The sequence below is a fragment of the Salvelinus namaycush genome, chromosome 29 (genome assembly GCF_016432855.1).
Source record: "Salvelinus namaycush isolate Seneca chromosome 29, SaNama_1.0, whole genome shotgun sequence".
In the NCBI taxonomy this organism is placed as follows: Eukaryota; Metazoa; Chordata; class Actinopteri; order Salmoniformes; family Salmonidae; genus Salvelinus; species Salvelinus namaycush.
This window is the reverse complement of record NC_052335.1, coordinates 10,886,695-10,905,571: the sequence shown is the minus strand read 5'-3', so window position 1 is coordinate 10,905,571 and position 18,877 is coordinate 10,886,695. Positions and strand designations below refer to the sequence as shown.

Here is an 18,877-nt window from a genome sequence, read left to right as displayed (position 1 = left end):
GAGCACAAGTACCCATGCACACTTACACACACACTTACACACACATACACTTGTGCACATACACACACGCACACACACACGTGTCCTCTGGCAAGACATAATCATTACTCATGCTTCCATTTTTAATCTTAAACCACAACGTGTGTGTTCGATATGAAGCCATGTCAAACTCCTTTACCCAGAACCCACCAGGGATATATCACAGTCTCCCTGTGAGATAACTACAACTCTCCGCTAGTCACTGAGTTAACATGCACTGTAAATAAAAAAAATAACAAATACAAATCTAGTTGTTTCAACTAATCATTACTAAGTAACTGGCTACACGTGTTACAAAATCCCCCCAAAATTTGCCCAAACTTAGCTATAAATTGAGAAAACGTTGGCAAAAGTCCATTTCAAATTATGTGTTTGCTCAACTTGTCTCATATTTCATTCAACTAAACATGATTATTTGGGCATTTTAACTAAAAAAAAGTCTGTGCAACATTGTTACACACACAGTACTTTTAACATACATATTTGACACATGTTGACATACATAATTACATTGTCCATGTTCAATTATACAGTAATTATTATTCAACAGGTCCTCACCTAGGATCCTGCTACGGTACCATGCCTGTGCCAGTTATCAGTCACCTTGATTATTCTCTCCATATTGATTTGATTTACTTATTTAAGTATTTCAGGTTTTTCTGTTGTCTACTGTTGGTGGGGCATATTATTCTGTTTTAATGTTACTCCTTAATCACTATGATAAATGCAATTGTTTTTCCTGAATTAAAAAAAAAATATATATATATATATTTCACCTTTATTTAACCAGGTAGGCTAGTTGAGAACAAGTTCTCATTTACAACTGCGACCTGGCCAAGATAAAGCAAAGCAGTACGACACAAACAACAAAACAGAGTTACACATGGAATAAACAAGCGTACAGTCAATAACACAATAGAAAAAAAAGAAAGTCTATATACTGTGTGCAAATGGCGTGAGGAGGTAAGGCAATAAATAGGCCATAGTAGCGAAGTAATTACAATTTAGCAGATTAACACGAGAGTGATAGATGAGCAGATGATGATGTGCAAGAAGTGATACTGGTGTGCAAAAGAGCAGAAAGTAAATAAAAACAATATGGGGATGAGGTAGGTAGATTGGGTGGGCTATTTACAGATGGGCTATGTACAGCTGCAGCGATCGGTTAGCTGCTCAGATAGCTGATGTTTAAAGTTAGTGAGGGAAATGTAAGTCTCCAGCTTCAGCGATTTTTGCAATTCGATCCAGTCACTGGCAGCAGAGAACTGGGAGGAAAGGCGGCCAAAGGAGGTCCTGGCTTTGGGGATGTACTTTTAACAGAGCTGATATTTACTTTCAAGTGCAAAGTATAGCAATACAGGTAAACTCAGTTCTTGAAACAGACATGGTGGCGTAGCAAGAAGATTGGAATGCTGTGAACCAAGAGGTTGTACGTACAAATCCCAGTTAAGAAGATGTTGAATATAAATGACTGTTTAAATAAACATGCACAATGTAATCTTCCCAGTAAACCAAAATTGGTAAAGTGAAAGTTGCCAGAACATTCCTTAGGTTGCGGCAAATTTTCTCATAACACAAACTCTGTCCAGTTGTAATGATGATTATAGAATTTTGGTATAAAACATTCACCTGATGTTCCCGGAACACATTTAGTTTGTTCTTTAAAATGTTCCCAGCATGTTTCTTTAGGTTGTGGGAACAGTCTGGTGGAAACATTGTGGGGACATAGCTTATGCCTGCACATACCTTAACCCCATCGCCACCATGGGGCACTTTGTTCACAACGTTGACATCAGCAAACCGCTCGCCCACATGACGCCATACACATGGTCTGCAGTTGTGAGGCCGGTTGAACGTACTGCCAAATTCTCTAAAATGATGTTGGAGTCAGCTTACGGTAGAGAAATTAATATTAATTTCTCAGGCAACAGCTCGAGACATCTGTGGCATCGTGTTGTGTGACAAAACTGCCCATTTTAGAGTGGCCTTGTATTGTCCACAGGACAAGGTGCACCTGTGTAATGATCATGCTGTTTAATCAGCTTCTCTATATGCCACATCTGTCAGGTGGATGGATTATCTTGGCAAAGAAGAAATGCTGACTAACAGGGGTGTTAACACATTTCTGCACATTTTGTTTTACATAAATATGCTTTTTGTGCATATGTAAAATGTCTGGGATGTTTTATTTCAGCTCATTAAACATGGTACCAACACTTCACATGTTGCATTTATATTTTTGTTCAGTATAAAAGAGAGGATGTCTTTATTTCGTCCAGATTTATAAATTCAGTCAGAAATTTAGAATTTAGACTCACTGTAAAAAAAAATACCATTGTGTAAAAATGGACTGTTTAACTTAAAAAAACACACCGAATATAATTCCTACTTTGAGTCACTTGATATGGTCCCCCTGTCTTAATTTTAATGATCTGAAAAGCAAAAGTGATCCTAGATCAGAACTCTTAGTGTTGGACACTTTGTAAATATGGACTCAGAAGTACGCAGCATATAAATATATCCTATAATAGCCTGTTCAACCTCTCTTTCGTATCGTCTGAGATGCCCAAAGATTGAAAAGCTGCCGCGGTCATCCCCCTCTTCAAAGGAGGAGACACTCTAGATCCAAACTGTTATAGACCTATATCCATCCTGCCCTGCCTTTCTAAAATCATCGAAGGCCAAGTTAATAAACAGATCACCAACCATTTCGAATCCCACCGTACCTTCTCCACTATGAAATCTGGTTTCCGAGCTGGTCACGGGTGCACCTCAGCCACGCTCAAGGTCCTAAACGTTATCATAACCGCCATCAATAAAATACAGTACTGTGTAGCCGTATTCATCGACCTGGCCAAGGCTTTTCGACTCTGTCAATCATCGCATTCTTATCAGCAGACTCAATAGCCTTGGCTTCTCAAATGAGTGCCTCGCCTAGGTTCACCAACTACTTCTCAGATAGAGTTCAGTGTGTCAAATCGGAGGGCCTGATGTCTGGACATCTGTCAGTCTCTATGAGGGTGCCACAGGGTTCAATTCTCGGGCCGACTCTTTTCTCTATATATATATCAATGATGTCGCTCTTGCTGCTGGTGATTCTCTGATCAACCTCTACGCAGACGACACCATTCTGTATACATCTGGCCCTTCTTGGACACTGTGCTAACAAACCTCCAAACCAATCAATCAATCAAGTTTATTTTATATAGCCCTTCGTACATCAGCTAATATCTCGAAGTGCTGTACAGAAACCCAGCCTAAAACCCCAAACAGCAAGCAATGCAGGTGTAGAAGCACGGTGGCTAGGAAAAACTCCCTAGAAAGGCCAAAACCTAGGAAGAAACCTAGAGAGGAACCACGCTATGAGGGGTGGCCAGTCCTCTTCTGGCTGTGCCGGGTGGAGATTATAACAGAACATGGCCAAGATGTTCAAAATGTTCATAAATGACAAGCATGGTCAAATAATAATCAGGAATAAATGTCAGTTGGCTTTTCATAGCCGATAATTAAGAGTTGAAAACAGCAGGTCTGGGACAGGTAGGGGTTCCATAACCGCAGGCAGAACAGTTGAAACTGGGACAGCAGCAAGGCCAGGTGGACTGGGGACAGCAAGGAGTCATCATGCCCGGTAGTCCTGACGTATGGTCCTAGGGCTCAGTTCCTCCGAGAGAGAGAAAGAAAGAGAGAAGGAGAGAATTAGAGAGAGCCAAGATGTTCAAAATGTTCATAAATGACAAGCATGGTCAAATAATAATCAGGAATAAATGTCAGTTGGCTTTTCATAGCCGATCATTAAGAGTTCGAGCTTCAACGCCATACAACACTCCTTCCGTGGCATCCAACTGCTTTTAAATGCTAGTAAAACTAAGTGCATGCTCTTCAACCGATTGCTGCCCGCACCCTCCCGTCTGACTAGCATCACTACTCTGGACGGTTCTGACCTAGAATATGTGGACAACTACAAAAACCTAGGTGTCTCGTTAGACTGTAAACTCTCCTTCCAAATTCACATTAAGCATCTCCAATCCAAAATTAAATCCAGAATCGGCTTCCTATTTAGCAACAAAGCCTCCTTCACTCATGCCGCCAAACATACCCTCGTAAAACTGACCATCCTATCGATCCTTGACTTCGGCGATGTCATTTACAAAATAGCCCCCAACACTCAGCAAATTGGATGCAGTCTATCACAGTGCCATTCTTTTTATCACCAAAGCCCCATATACTACCCACCACTGCGACCTGTATGCTCTCGTTGGCTGGCCCTCACTACATATCATTCGCCAAACCCACTGGCTCCAGGTCATCTATAAGTCTTTTTTAGGTAAAGCCCCGCCTTATCTCAGCTCACTGGTCACCATAGCAACACCCACCCGTAGCACGCGCTCCAGCAGGTATATTTCACTGGTCATCCCCAAAGCCAACACTCCTTTGGCCGCCTTTCCATTCAGTTCTCTGCTGCCAATGACTGGAACGAATTGCAAAAATCTCTGAAGCTGGAGTCTTACATCTCCCTCTCTAACTTTAAGCATCAGCTGTCGGAGCAGCTTACCGATCACTGTACGTGTACACAGCCAATCTGTAAATAGCACACCCGACTACCTCATCCCCATAGTATTACTTACCCTCTTGCTCTTTCGCACCCCAATATCTCTTCTTGCACATCATCATCTGCACATCTGTCAATCCAGTAATAATGCTTAATTGTAAATATTTCGCCTCTAGGGCCTATTTATTGCCGTACCTCCCTAATCTTCTACATTTGCACTCACTGTACACAGATTTAACATGTTGATAGAGATTTGGTAGAACTGATTTAAGTTTCCCTGCATTAAAGTCTCCGGCCACTAGGAGCGCCGCCTCGGTGAGTGGTTTCCTGTTTGCTTATTTCCTTATAAACAGCCACAAAAAGTGCTGAGAACTCTCTAGGCAAGTAGTGTGGACTGCAATTTATCACAATATACTCTACTTCAGGTGAGCAAAATCTAGAGACTTCCTTAGATTTCGTGCACCAGCTGTTGTTTACAAATATGCACAGACCGCCCCCCTTCGTCTTACCGGAGTGTGCTGTTCTATCTTGCCGGTGCAGCGTGTATCCCGCTAGCTGAATATCCATGTCGTCATTCAGCCACGATTCCGTGAAACATAGGATATTACAGTTTTTGATGTCCCGTTGGAAGGATATTCGTGATCGTACCTCGTCTAGTTTATTGTCCAATGATTGCACGTTGGCGAGTAATATTGACGGTAACGGCAGCTTTCCTACTCGCCTTCTGCGGATCCGGACGAGGCATCCGGCTCTACTTCCTCTGCGTCGCTTCCTTATGCGAATAATTGGGATGTCTGCCCTGCGGGGTGTTTGGAGAATAATTGGGATGTCTGCCCTGCGGGGTGTTTGGAGAATAATTGGGATGTCTGCCCTGCGGGGTGTTTGGAGAATAATTGGGATGTCTGCCCTGCGGGGTGTTTGGAGAATAATTGGGATGTCTGCCCTGCGGGGTGTTTGGAGAATAATTGGGATGTCTGCCCTGCGGGGTGTTTAGAGAATAATTGGGATGTCTGCCCTGCGGGGTGTTTGGAGAATAATTGGGATGTCTGCCCTGCGGGGTGTTTAGAGAATAATTGGGATGTCTGCCCTGCGGGGTGTTTGGAGAATAATTGGGATGTCTGCCCTGCGGGGTGTTTGGAGAATAATTGGGATGTCTGCCCTGTGGGGTGTTTGGAGAATAATTGGGATGTCTGCCCTGCGGGGTGTTTGGAGAATAACTGGGATGTCTGCCCTGCGGGGTGTTTGGAGAATAATTGGGATGTCTGCCCTGTGGGGTGTTTGGAGAATAACTGGGATGTCTGCCCTGCGGGGTGTTTGGAGAATAACTGGGATGTCTGCCCTGCGGGGTGTTTGGAGAATATCCTGTGAGTCCTGCTTGTTGTTATTGTTGTTGTTGAAAAACTCTTTGTCTAATCCGAGGTGAGGGATCGCTGTCCTGATATCCAGAAGCTCTTTTCTGCTGTAAGATATGGGTTGCAGAAACATTATGTACAAAATAATTTACAAATATCGCAAAAAAACACACATAATAGCACAATTGGTTAGGAGACCGTGAAACGGCGGCCATCTCCTCCGGCGCCATTTTTCCACAGGGTGGCTATTTGAAGAATCTCAAATATATATTATACTCAAGTAAAATATATTCTGATTTGTTTAAAACTTTTTTGGTTATTACATGATTCTATATGTGTTATTTCATAGTTTTGATGTCTTCCTTAGTATTCTACAATGTAGAAAATAGTAAAAATAAAGAAAAACTCTTGAATGAGTAGGTGTTCTAAAACTTTTGACAGGTAGTGTACGTCGATGTTCAAAGGCAAGCATGTGGCATTTCAAAATCTTTCCAACATCGTGGATGGTCCCTACGACAGTGGATACTTTCTTAATGGTAAAAATGTATTAATGATTTTTAACTGTGTTGTGCCTGTATGCTTTGTCAAACATCGAATGGATATCTGTCAAGCTAGTAATCTGGTTACCTGGCAAGTGCCAGGCAGGGCTAATGTTAGCTACTTAGCTAGGCACCAGGTAGGTTAGCTGGCTAGAGCTAATGTTAGCTAGCTAAAGTCAGTTGAAGCTCTTGTTTCGAAACACCCCTGTCTAAAAGAGGCAGAATCTGAGACTGAGTGGAATCGATGGAAGAACAGCATCAAATTCAATATGGATAACTACAGAACCAAGATGAAGAGAGCAGGATGTCAGGTCTCCGTAAACACAGGAAAAAGAAGGAGAAGCAATCCAGAGAATGAACCACCGCACTCAAACATAAAGAGACCTAGGTAAGTGGGCTGAAGTGAACTTCCTGCCAAACTTCCCCTTTGGAAAGGACTCGGGGAGTCTTAAAACGCTGAGACAGGAAATGGTCCAAGAAGTTCAGAAGACGGAAAGGAACTTACCCCTGTTCGATAGGAAGATGCAGACCACATTCGCCCTGCGGCGCCAGGGTATAGTCACCGACACTCAAATTGTAAAGGAGTTCCTTGATCTCTGGACTGCTCTGAGCATGGAGTCGCAGGTAAAATTGCAATGCAGTATTAATATATTTGTTCTACTGAATTAAATTGTGATACAGTATTCCAAACTTGTGATAACTTCTAAATACTGTCCTTTGTTGTCTGTCTATTCCAAGTGTAGGTGTATGCAGAGTTCCAGCGAATTACAAACCAGAACCTGCCAAACATCTTCTATGCTGAGATTGACCGTCACACCCCTCAGTTAATGACCTTGTACAGACAGATGGCATCGAAGACTGGAAGGACTGCTGACGCTTTGGTTGACATTCTGAGGTGTCATGATCTACAGGTAAGACAGAGGACTCCACATTATACTGAATTCAGATCTTGGTCTAATGCAAATATCAACTACTTATTAAACCTTGAGGGGAGATGTCCCAGACACAGATTAACTTTTTATGGCTGCAGGGGCAGTATTGAGTAGCTCTGTTTAAGGTGCCCATTTCAAACGGCCTCGTACTCAATTCTTGCTCGTACAATATGCATATTATTGTTATTATTGGATAGAAAACACTCTCTAGTTTCTATAGCCCTTTGAATTATGTCTCTGAGTGGAACAGAACTCATTCTACAGCACTTTTCCTGATATGGAGTGAGATTTCAGAAATCTTGGCCCCTGCTCCCAGGTCAGTTCATAAGTCCCTGTGAAGGCTATGATGCTACAAACACTGCCTACGCCTTCCTCTAGATGTCAGTAAGAGGTGACAATTTGAATGGAGTCGATTGCGCAATCAGGGCCTGTATAAAACGCCAAAGACCGGATGTACCGTTCTTTTCCTGCTGCGCCTGACGCACGATGGACGTTGGACCTGCTCTCTTTCCAAGCTTGGGTTTAGCCAGTAATATTTCGCCGGTCATGTTTTTACTCGTTATAGGTGTTAAAGACATCATAAGGTAGTTAATTTAAACCGTTTTATAGCAATTTATATCCGTTTAGTGCGATTTTGAGGCAATTCTTAGTGATGCACTTTGAAGCTTTGGGCACGTTTCCAGTACCGGTCGAACGTTAGTGGGCATTTCGACGGACAAGAGGACATCTTTCGACCAAAAGAAGATTAGACCCAAGAAAGGATACATTGCCCAAGATTCTGATGGAAGATCACCTCATAGTAAGAAATATTTAAGATGATAAATCGTTGTTCTGTCGAAAAATTTTAAACGCATATTCCGCCATTTTCTTTGGTATAGCTTCGCTTGGCGAACCCTGTATTGCACAGTAAGGATAATTTTAGAAATGTAATTCAGCGATTGCATTAAGAACTAATTTGTCTTTCGATAGCTGTCCAACTTATATTTTTTTAGTCAAGTTTATGAATAGTTAATCATGAGACAAGATCACTGTCAAATATGGCGCCCGACATTTTCAGGCTAGTTTTGCTAGTTTTGTCATTGTATAACCACGTTTTTTTGTGGCTAAATATGCACATTTTCGAACAAACTCTATATGTATGTTGTAATATGATGTTACAGGAGTGTCATCGGAAGAATTCTGAGAAGGTTAGTGAAAAAATTAATATATTTTGGCGATGATTACGTTATCGCTCTCTTTGGCTAGAATCAATGCTCTGGTAACGTTTGCACATGTGGTATGCTAATATAACGATTTATTGTGTTTTCGCTGTAAAACACTTAGAACATCTGAAATATTGTCTGAATTCACAAGATCTGTGTCTTTCCATTGCTGTGAGCTGTGTATTTTTAAGAAATGTTTTATGATTAGTAATTAGGTAATACACGTTGCTCTGTGTATTTATTCTAGTCGAGTTGTGATGGTGGGTGCAATTGTAAACTATGATTTATACCTGAAATATGCAAATTTTTCTAACAAAACCTATCCTATACAATAAATATGTTATCAGACTGTCATCTGATGAGGTTTTTTCTTGGTTAGTGGCTATCAATATCTTTATTTGGCCGAATTGGTGATAGCTACTGGTGGAGAGAAAAAATGGTGGACAAAGAAAAATGGTGTCTTTTGCTAACGTGGTTAGTTAATAGATTTACATATTTTGTCTTCCCTGTAAAACATTTTAAAAATCTGAAATGGTGGCTTTATTCACAAGATCTGTATCTTTCATTTGGTGTCTTGGACTTGTGATTTAATGATATTTAGATGCTACTATTTAATTGTGACGCTATGCTAGCGATGCTAATCAGTGTGGGGGGGGGGGGGGGGGGGGATGTTGTCATAGGTGTACCGACCTCGGGCTTGCAGCCATAAGAGGTTTAAGCCTAGTCCTGGACTAAAATAATTTCATGGAGATTATCCATTGAGCTTGCTTTTTAGTCCAGGACTAGGCTTGATAAGAATTTAAAAAGGAACCTGATAGTTTGCCCTTTTGGGACTATTCCATTGGTTCCATTGTACCATGTTCCTAATTATACCGACCTCAGTGATTTAAGGCTAAATATTTAAATCTTTCTCTGGTACCAGGTTAGATTAGTAAACCGATGTCATAAAATGTACATTCATGTATCCCTTTAGGAACACATGATGCCCACACAAGATGTACAACTGTTCTCCGTGCTCTTCCTGTGTTGCTGCGCTAGTAAGTCTCCGTATTTTTCAAAACATGCTAGGTAGGTTTCCTGTCATTCCAGTAATTTGTATTATTGTGCCCATTCCCAATCAACCCACTCTAGCTCCTGAGGTGTTCTCAAAGGATTAGATGGGCGAGTATGGTCAATCTAGCCAACCATAAGTCAGTGTAGATATATTGCTATATAACATACCTGTCTAGTATTCTCATCTGGAATCAGACGAACCAAGAGGTTGGTGACTCATCGGTATCCCTGCTGACAATCGTTGGTGACAACACAGAAAATCCAGTCCACTACAATCCGGTCAAGATCTCTGTTGTCCTGGAGAGTGAAGTTGTGGTGATTGACCTCCCCAGACCGCCGGATGCTTTCCTGGGTAATGTTTGGTCTGATTTATGCTCTCAGTTACCCGAAAGAACTGTCCAACACGTTCGAGTTCATTCAGAAAATCCTGCTATAAATCCCAACTATTTGTTGACATTGTTGCATTTTTTTAAATGAAAGGAACCACAAAAGACACTTTCTCTTACCCCCGAATTATCATTACAGTTATAGAATAACTATCTTCAAAGTAATGACTCGGGACGTCGGGTTTGATATGAAAGCTTCTTTTAGTAATAATACTTGATCACGTTACATTTAACAAACTTTAGATTCTACAGAGCAATGCCAGCAAGATGCTAGCGGAAAGGAGCCATAAATCACCTGTTAATTGCACTTAACTAGCGCGTTCACTCTCTACTTCCTGTCGCAAGGCATTCTGGAACTTGCAGTCAAAAGCGTAATTCAATACCAACCAATACAATTACATATGTAAATAACTGTAAAGAAATATCTTTAGACACAGCTCAATGAATTAACTTAAACATTAACTCTGTAACACATTAAAGTTACAACATCCTCCCCCCCCGATGAACAACTGTGTTCATCTAGATCTCTAGGCAGTATATCAACTGAATAGGTCTCCTCAACAAAGTCCCTGAAGCAGTACGAACTGAACATGATCTAACTAGGCCATCTCGGCCTGGAAACAGTTCCTCAATCTTTCCTAGTTTCCAGGTTTGTCTGGGTGTGTTATCTTCTCCTATGAGTACAACGTCACCCGCTTTCAGTGGGGTGGGCTGTGGTGTATCACAGCGGTGTGCTGACTTTAGATCCAGCAAGTAGTCTCTTCGCCAACTGTTCCAGAAGCTGGTCACAAGTCTCTGCCTGTACTTCCATCTGCGTGTCATGTCCTCCTTGTTTAGCGTTGGGTGCTGAGTGTCAGCTGGAAATGGCTTTGGAGGCAAAGAGGTTAGTCGTTTACCCACCAGGAAGTGTGCTGGGGTCAGGGGTTGTGGTTCATCCACTTCATTGTGCACGAAGGTCAGAGGCCTAGAATTTAGAATAGCTTCAACCTCTGTCAGGACTGTGCAAATCTCTTCAAAGTTGAGTGAAGCTCTCCCAAGAACCTTTCGCAGGCATGTTTTCACTGACCTGACAAGTCTTTCCCAGAATCCGCCCCACCAGGCTGCTCGCTCGGCGATGAACCTCCAGGTGATGCCCCTTTCTGAGAAGAAAGCCAAGAGTTGGGGCTCTTCGATTGCCTTCCACAGCTCTTTCAAGTCCTGATCAGCTCTCTTGAACGTTTTGCATTGTCTGAGTAGATTACCTTGCATAATCCTCTCCTTGAGATTAATCTTTTTAGAGCTAAAATGAATTTCTCTGTTGACTGATCTGAGACCAGTTCCAAATGCACTGCTCTGGTTACAGCACAAGTGAACAGTGCAATGTATGACTTCTTCACAGACCCATTTTCTTTCACATAGAGCGGTCCTGCAAAATCCATACCTGTGACTTCAAATGGTGGCGATTCAGTTATTCTGTCTTTTGGTAAAGGCGCAGTGACCTGCTGTCCGGCTCTTGCCTTGAATCTTTTGCACACTATACATCTTGCCACTGTGCTCTTGACTAGCTGCCTAGCACGCAAGATCCAGTATCGCTCTCTGATTTGTACTAGAGTGTCTCTTGCTCCAGAATGCATCACCTTCTCATGGTGGTACTGTATCAGCATTTCTGAGTATCTGTACTTGTTGGGCAGAACCCATGGGTGCTGCTCTCTGAATGTGAAGCTGGACTGTTGCAGTCTTCCTCCTACACTGAGTAGTTCATGTTCGTCCAGGAACGGTTTCAGTTCTCTGATTTTACAGTCATTGTTTAGGCTTTTTCCTGCCTTCAGTAGTTTGATCTCCTGTCCAAAACTCTGTTGTTGTGTTACCTTAATCCAGTACTTTTCTGCATCGAACAGTTCGTCAGCAGTCAGTTCACCTTGTATCTTTATGTTTGTACGAGCATTGGCCATGAATCTCTTTATCCAGGCGGTGACTCTGAACACTCTTTTCAGTTTGCTGTACCTTTCAAGCTCCAACACAGGTTCAGTGATGTCTGTGTTGTTTGCTGCGAGTTGTACAGCAACCTGGCAACTGGACTTGAGTTCTGCATTTACCTCTTCTGGAACCTTGTTATCATCAGTCTCCTATGACTGATTGGGTGATATCAGAATTCTGGGTCCATTCCACCATAGCTCGCTCTGTGTCAAGTTTTGAACAGTTTGTCCTCTTTTAGGGAAGTCAGCTGGATTAGTTTTCCCTTCAATATGTGACCATGACTCTGGATTGGTCAAGGACTGGATCTCCGTCACTCTGTTCGCAACAAACTGTTTCCATTTCTGAGCTGAGCTGCAAATCCAATGCAGCACGATCATCGAGTCTGTCCACATTTTGATCTGTTTTTCTTCCATTTTCAGTGTGGTCATCAAGTTGTTTGCTAGTCTCGCTCCAATCACAGCTCCCATGAGCTCCAGGCGTGGCAGTGTCATTTCCTTGAGTGGGGCTACCCTGGACTTGGATGCGACTAGACTTGTTGTTTCCCTGTCTTGTGACTCACCTTGCAAGTAAGCTACTGCACTGTAAGCCCTTTCACTTGCATCACAGAACACGTGTAGTTTCAGAGTGTGGCTATTCTGTGGCCGCATGTCTGTTCTGTACCACCTTGGTATGGTGAGCTGGTGTAACTGGGGTAGTTCTGAACACCACTGTTGCCATTCTCGTGTCAGATCAGGTGGTAATACTTCATCCCAGCTGAGTCCCCTCTCCCACATTTCCTGGAACATGCACTTGATCCTGATGGTGAAGGGAGTTAAGAAACCAAGAGGGTCGAAGATACATGCAGACGACTGCAGAACACTTCTCTTTGTGTTTTCCTTTTGCTTTAGAATGCTCAGTAGCGGCCTGAGGTCAAACACAAAGTAATCTGTTTCCGGTCTCCATACTAAACCTAAAACCTTCAGCACTAATCCTTGTGTTTCTAGCGTCAACGGGTGGTCAGTTGTCGTACTCTCCTCCCATTTTGTTTTCAATTCAGGAGAGTTGGTCATCCACTTGCAGAGGTCCATGCCTGCAATCGACAGCATTCGCTTTGCTGTTGTTGTCACAAGGTAAGCCTCTTCAACATTGCGTGAACTTGCAATGAAATCATCTACATAGAGTGACTCTCTCAGTATCTCTACAACTTCTGGTTGTTCTGTTTCATATTGTTTTAGGTGCTTCCTGATTGTAGCTGCCAGCAAAAATGGACTTGGGGAAGCTCCAAATACCACTCTTTTCATCCTCAGCACACGCAGCTCCTCTTCATTTTCTCCCCTTGGTGGGCCTGTGAGCCATAGAAATCTCACGGCGTCTCTGTCTCTCTCTGCTAGGGATATCTGCAGGAAAGCTTTCTTGATGTCTGCCATGAATGCGATCTCATGTAGTCTGAACTTTATCAGAACGCTGAGCAGATTCGGATTCAGGTTCGGTCCTGTGAGTAGACAGTCATTGAGGGATGGACAGCCATCTTCATGGGACGAGGCATCAAACACCACTCTCAGTTTTGTTGTCACCTTATCTTCTCGGAGTACTGCATGGTGAGGTAAGTAGTATTTTACGTTGTCTGCACTTGATGCGTTGTCCTTGGGTACGTCCTCTGCCATATCTTGTTGTAAGTAGTCCTCTACTACTTCATTGTATCTGCTGTAAAACGTCACATCCTTCTTCAGTCTTTTCTTCAGACCTTCAAACCGTTTCTTGGCGATTCTATAGTTGTCTTGGAGTTCTGGCATTTCTTGTTTCCATGGCAACTCCACATGGTATCGCCCATCTTTGAAGGTGGTTGTTTCCTCGAACCTCTGTAGAGCCTCGTTTTCCGCTGGGTTCTGTGTTTTCTCGCTTATAATACCCAGAGACTCAAGCTCCCAGAATGCATGCAGTTGTTTGGAGACTAGTGTGTCTTCATCAAGTGGGATGAACATGCAAGTTGCCTCGGCGACACTTGACATGAACACGGGTCCCTGCACCGACCATCCAAAGGTGCTCTCTAAAGCAACCAGCGTCTCCGTCAGTCGCTCCACTCTGCCTGATACTATCTGCCAGTAGTAGTCTGCTCCTATCAGGACAGAGAGTTCAGGATCATTGTCATCTCTTGGAAAGTCTGCGAGCTGCAGTCCCTTTCTATTGAGCTCATGTCGAATCTGTTCACCAGGAACCTTCATCACAGCTGTGCACACATGTGGGGTTTCAATTGCCTCTATCTCTATTCTCTGCTGTTTGTCCCAGACATTTTCCAAGATGACTTTCACTGTGTTGCGTTGGGACGTTGCTGGGGCAGAGGAGCCAAACGTGTGAAGAGGGAGTGCCTCTTGTCTGATTACTGGTAGCTTCAAGCCCTTCACAAGGTTTTCATGTATGAAGCTTCTCTGACTGCCTCCATCTAGTAAGCAACGAGCTATCTTCCTGCCCGATGGGCCTTCTACCCATGCCTTTTCCGTTTGTAGCAACACAGTGTTCTGTCCATCTGGTTTCATCTTCACTGAATGGGGAATAACTGAGGAAACAACAGCATCTACAGAAACAGTAGGGGGGTTGCACCTCACTCCTCTTACTGGTACACACAGCAACGTGATGTCTGCTTCCACATGTTGCACATGACACATCTTTGACTTTACAGAATTTTGCTATGTGTTTCTGTCCTAAACATACAAAGCATCTTCCCATTTTCTTTAGTTTCTCTTTGCGTGTAGCAATATTGTGGTCAGGGCAGTTTTCTGATTTGTGGTCTGCACTGTCACAGAATAGACAGTTTTGTTCCTTCTGGCTGGCTGTATGCAGTGCTGCAGCAGAGGGCATGTTGGGTCCTTTTGTTTTCATTTCATTGGAGAAGCATGACTTGTTCCATGGTTTGCTCTCTTTCTGTTGGTTGCATGATCTTGTCATTTGTAGTGCTCTCTCCCTGCTCTGAACCTCTTTCTGTAGGAAACTGATAATCTCAGACACCTTCCATTCATCATCTACTCCCCTCTGACGACTATAGTCAAGAGCTATGTCCTCTGGAATCATCTGCAGTAAGATTGGGCATAGTAGGCTTCCATAGGTTTCTGACACTACACCCAGTGATTCCAGGCTCCTAATCTGAATTTCACATTCATCATATAGCTGCCTCAATGCATTTAGATCAGAGGATTTCTTCACAGGAGTGAGATTCAGCAGCTTTGACATATGAGCACTAATCACAAGATCTTTCCTTCCAAATCTGCTCTTAAGCAAAGCGATTGCATCATCATAGTTACTGTCTGTTAACATCAGTCCTGCTACTGCCTTTGCAGCTGGTCCAGTGAGATATGTTTTCAGATAGGTAAACTTCTCTTTATTACACAGTGAATCATTGTTGTGAATAGCAGTCTCATACTGACTCCAAAACTCCTGCCACATACTGACATCTCCATAGAATTTCTCAATAATCAACTTTGGTAACCTTACTGATTGTCTCTGTGATCTGTTTGAATTAGCGTCACTCACCCGTGCTGGTAGTGGATTGAGATCCTGGTTTTTCTTTATCACTTGTTGTCACTTATCACTTGTTCTTTATCAAGTAATAATACTTGATCACGTTACATTTAACAAACTTTAGATTCTACAGAGCAATGCCAGCAAGATGCTAGCGGAAAGGAGCCATAAATCACCTGTTAATTGCACTTAACTAGCGCGTTCACTCTCTACTTCCTGTCGCAAGGCATTCTGGAACTTGCAGTCAAAAGTGTAATTCAATACTAACCAATACAATTACATATGTAAATAACTGTAAAGAAATATCTTTAGATACAGCTCAATGAATTAACTTAAACATTAACTCTGTAACACATTAAAGTTACAACAACAGTAGCTCCTCTACCAGGGTTGGGGTCAATTCCATTTCAATTCAGGAAGTGAACTGAAATTCCAGTTCTAATTTCATTTTATAGGAGGCAATGAGAAAAATTGGAATTGATATTGAAATTTTAGTTTACTTCCTGAATTGAAAAGGAATTGACCCTAACCATGGTGGAAGTGCTACTGTAATGTGTTCTCTTTAAAAGTGAACCTTTGCAGTATGTAGGCTAATAATTGTAGGTCATGGTGCTTCTTAGATCTGCCATTTTCCTTAACTTATTATTTCCTTGCTCAAATGCGTTGAGATAATTAGCATGTTGTCCACCGTTATTAACACAGCACTTGAATAGGCCTAGCACTGACAAGTTGATTTTGGGGCTTACATATGGGGCAATGTCTCAGTGGATGTCAGGGTCGGGTCAATTACATTTTAAATTCAGTCAATCCAGGAAGTGAACTGAAATTCGAATATTTTCCTCAAAGGAGGCAATGAGGAAAATATTAGAATATCAGTTTACTTACCAAATCGACTGAATTGGAAATGACTGACCCAAACCTGACCTCCACTGAGACATTGCCACATTGACCCCAATCTGTGCTCTTTAATTGTGGAACCGCACTATGTTCTCTAACATGTAAACCTTTTACTGTATTCTCTTTAAATGTACTCTGATTGTTATTGTTACTGCAACAATAAGTCCGTATTATTCCTGGTTTAAAAGCATTCATTTGTACATGTTTTTTTTTTCACATTGCAATTATTTTGTTTGAGTCAGTGCTACTAAAGAAAACCTACGCAATCAGTTGGCACAAAGTTTTTGATTAGATGCACAACTACCTTTTGATTTAAGTAAGTTCTAGTTTTTAATTTGCATATTAGTTGTTGCAACTTACAATAATTGATTACAGGTTAATGGCTAGGAAGTAAGCATTTCACTAAAATATTAAGTTCATAAAACATGTTTGTAGAAAAACTACTTGAAAGTGGTGTGTTACGTTTACTTAAACATAATGAGTTAAATCGATATATATATATTTTAAGTTATTTTAGATCATAGTAATAAAGTTCATTCTAATTACTTTAACTAAGCTACCTGTAATCAAAAATGTATATTAATTAACAGAAATTATTGAGTACTGTTTATTTATTTTTTTACCTTTATTTAACTAAGAAAGTCAGTTAAGAACAAATTCTTATTCTCAATGACAGTCTAGGAACATTGGGTTAACTGACTTGTTCAGGGGCAGAATGACAGATTTTTACCTTGTCAGCTCAGGGATTCAATCTTGCAACATTTTGGTTACTAGTCCAACGCTCTAACCACTAGGCTACCTGCCGCCCCAATCAATACTTTTAAGTTTCATAATAACAACAAAAACGAAGCAATTAGTTGCCACAAATGTATTGAGTTCTGCTAACTTATTCGGTTTTACAGTGTACTTGGTCTTTACTGGTATTTCATTGTAGCTTATGTACCGTAGCTTAGGCCTATTTATGAGAAGTACAACATCATAAGCATATTATTTTAGTCTTAGAAAACTTTTTATGGTTATTTCTCACATTGATTGATCAGCCACAAACGAACATGTTGCTATTGTTGCTATTGTCTACCCTTGAACCTTACAATGAGGATAATGCTTTTAGGGCCTGATGCCTCTTAAATGCGAAGAACTTTAAGTGTTTTCCCCATAGACTTGCCATTATTTTGCTACAATTACCTCCACGTATCATCACGAAACGAACTGGAAGCAGCTTGATATTCAGAGTTTTTTACATTTTGAGTTGAATTCATCCCTAGTGTTGAATTAGCCTATTCTTACTTCCACAAAGCATTCCAGGATGTATGCAACAAGCATGCCCCTTTCAAACAATACCGAATTAAGGGCAGAGACAACCCTGGTTCTCAGATGAACTAGCTGAAATCATAAGGAAATGGAATGCTGTGTGGGCTAAAGCAAGAAGGTCTGATCTGGCTGAAGATTGGATGGCTTTTAAACGCGTTTGGAATCAGGGTGTGGCTTTGACCCCGAAAGCTGAAAGCAGACAACTACCTCAAATCTACTGCTGATAATCGGAATAATCCTTCAAAATAGATGCACAGCTTTCTAAACAACTGCTGGTAGGTGGTGACTGAGAACATCTCTAGTGTTTTAATCAGCATTTTCTTGATGCAGGTGGATTATTTGATAGGGTTAAAAGTCAAAATGAGTCCCCTGCGAAATGACCTGATACCCCCGTCCACTCCTTCTCCAGGTTCTCCTTCTCTGTCTCAGAGGTGCGTAGAGCGGTGAAAGAAATTGATGTCAAACAAATCCCCTGGCCCCGATGGTCTAGACCCCCGCCTATTACAATAAACCGCAGACATAATTGCTCCCCCTTAAACATGCACATTTAACCTCACTATAAAATGTCATGAAATCCCCAAGTTGTGGGAATCAGCATTTTACCTACTTATTTTGAAATGAGGTGACCCCAGTCTACTGAATAACTATAAGCCCATATCTAAATTGTCTGTTTTGGCAAAAGTATTGGAGTTCCTAGTCAATAAGCAGCTTAAGGCCTACTTCCAGGAAAACAATATTTTGTGTGGTTTGCAATCAGGTTTCAGGACAAGCCACAGCACTGTTATAGTAATATTGAAAGGTTTTGGATGATATTTACTGTGCTCTGGATAAGAAGTTGCATTGTGTACCAGATTTGTTCATAGATTTGTCAAAGGAATGGGACACTGTGGACCATACTGTATTGGTGCAGAGACTGAAGTGGGTTCACTGGTCATGCTCTAGAGTGGTTTGTGAAATACCTGTCAAATAGAACCCAGTGTGTTAAGGCAGATGGTTGTAAGTCCGACATCATAGAGCTGCACTCAGGTGTGCCTCAAGGATCCATTTTAGGTCCCCTGTTGTTTATTATCTAGATCAACAACATTGGGAGACATGTTGAGACAGTGGATGTAGATGTTTAACGCGAACGACACTGCCTCTATTCAAGTTGCAGCAGTTTGATTTTGGCT

General features: G+C 41.8%; 1 protein-coding gene across 1 annotated transcript in view; it reads right to left on the bottom strand.

The window, feature by feature from the left end:
- The window catches only part of LOC120023951 (alpha-(1,6)-fucosyltransferase-like), a 65,123-nt gene that overhangs the window by 29,408 nt on the left and 16,838 nt on the right, over window positions 1–18,877 (bottom strand). The gene's annotated exons all lie outside the window — the stretch shown is intronic.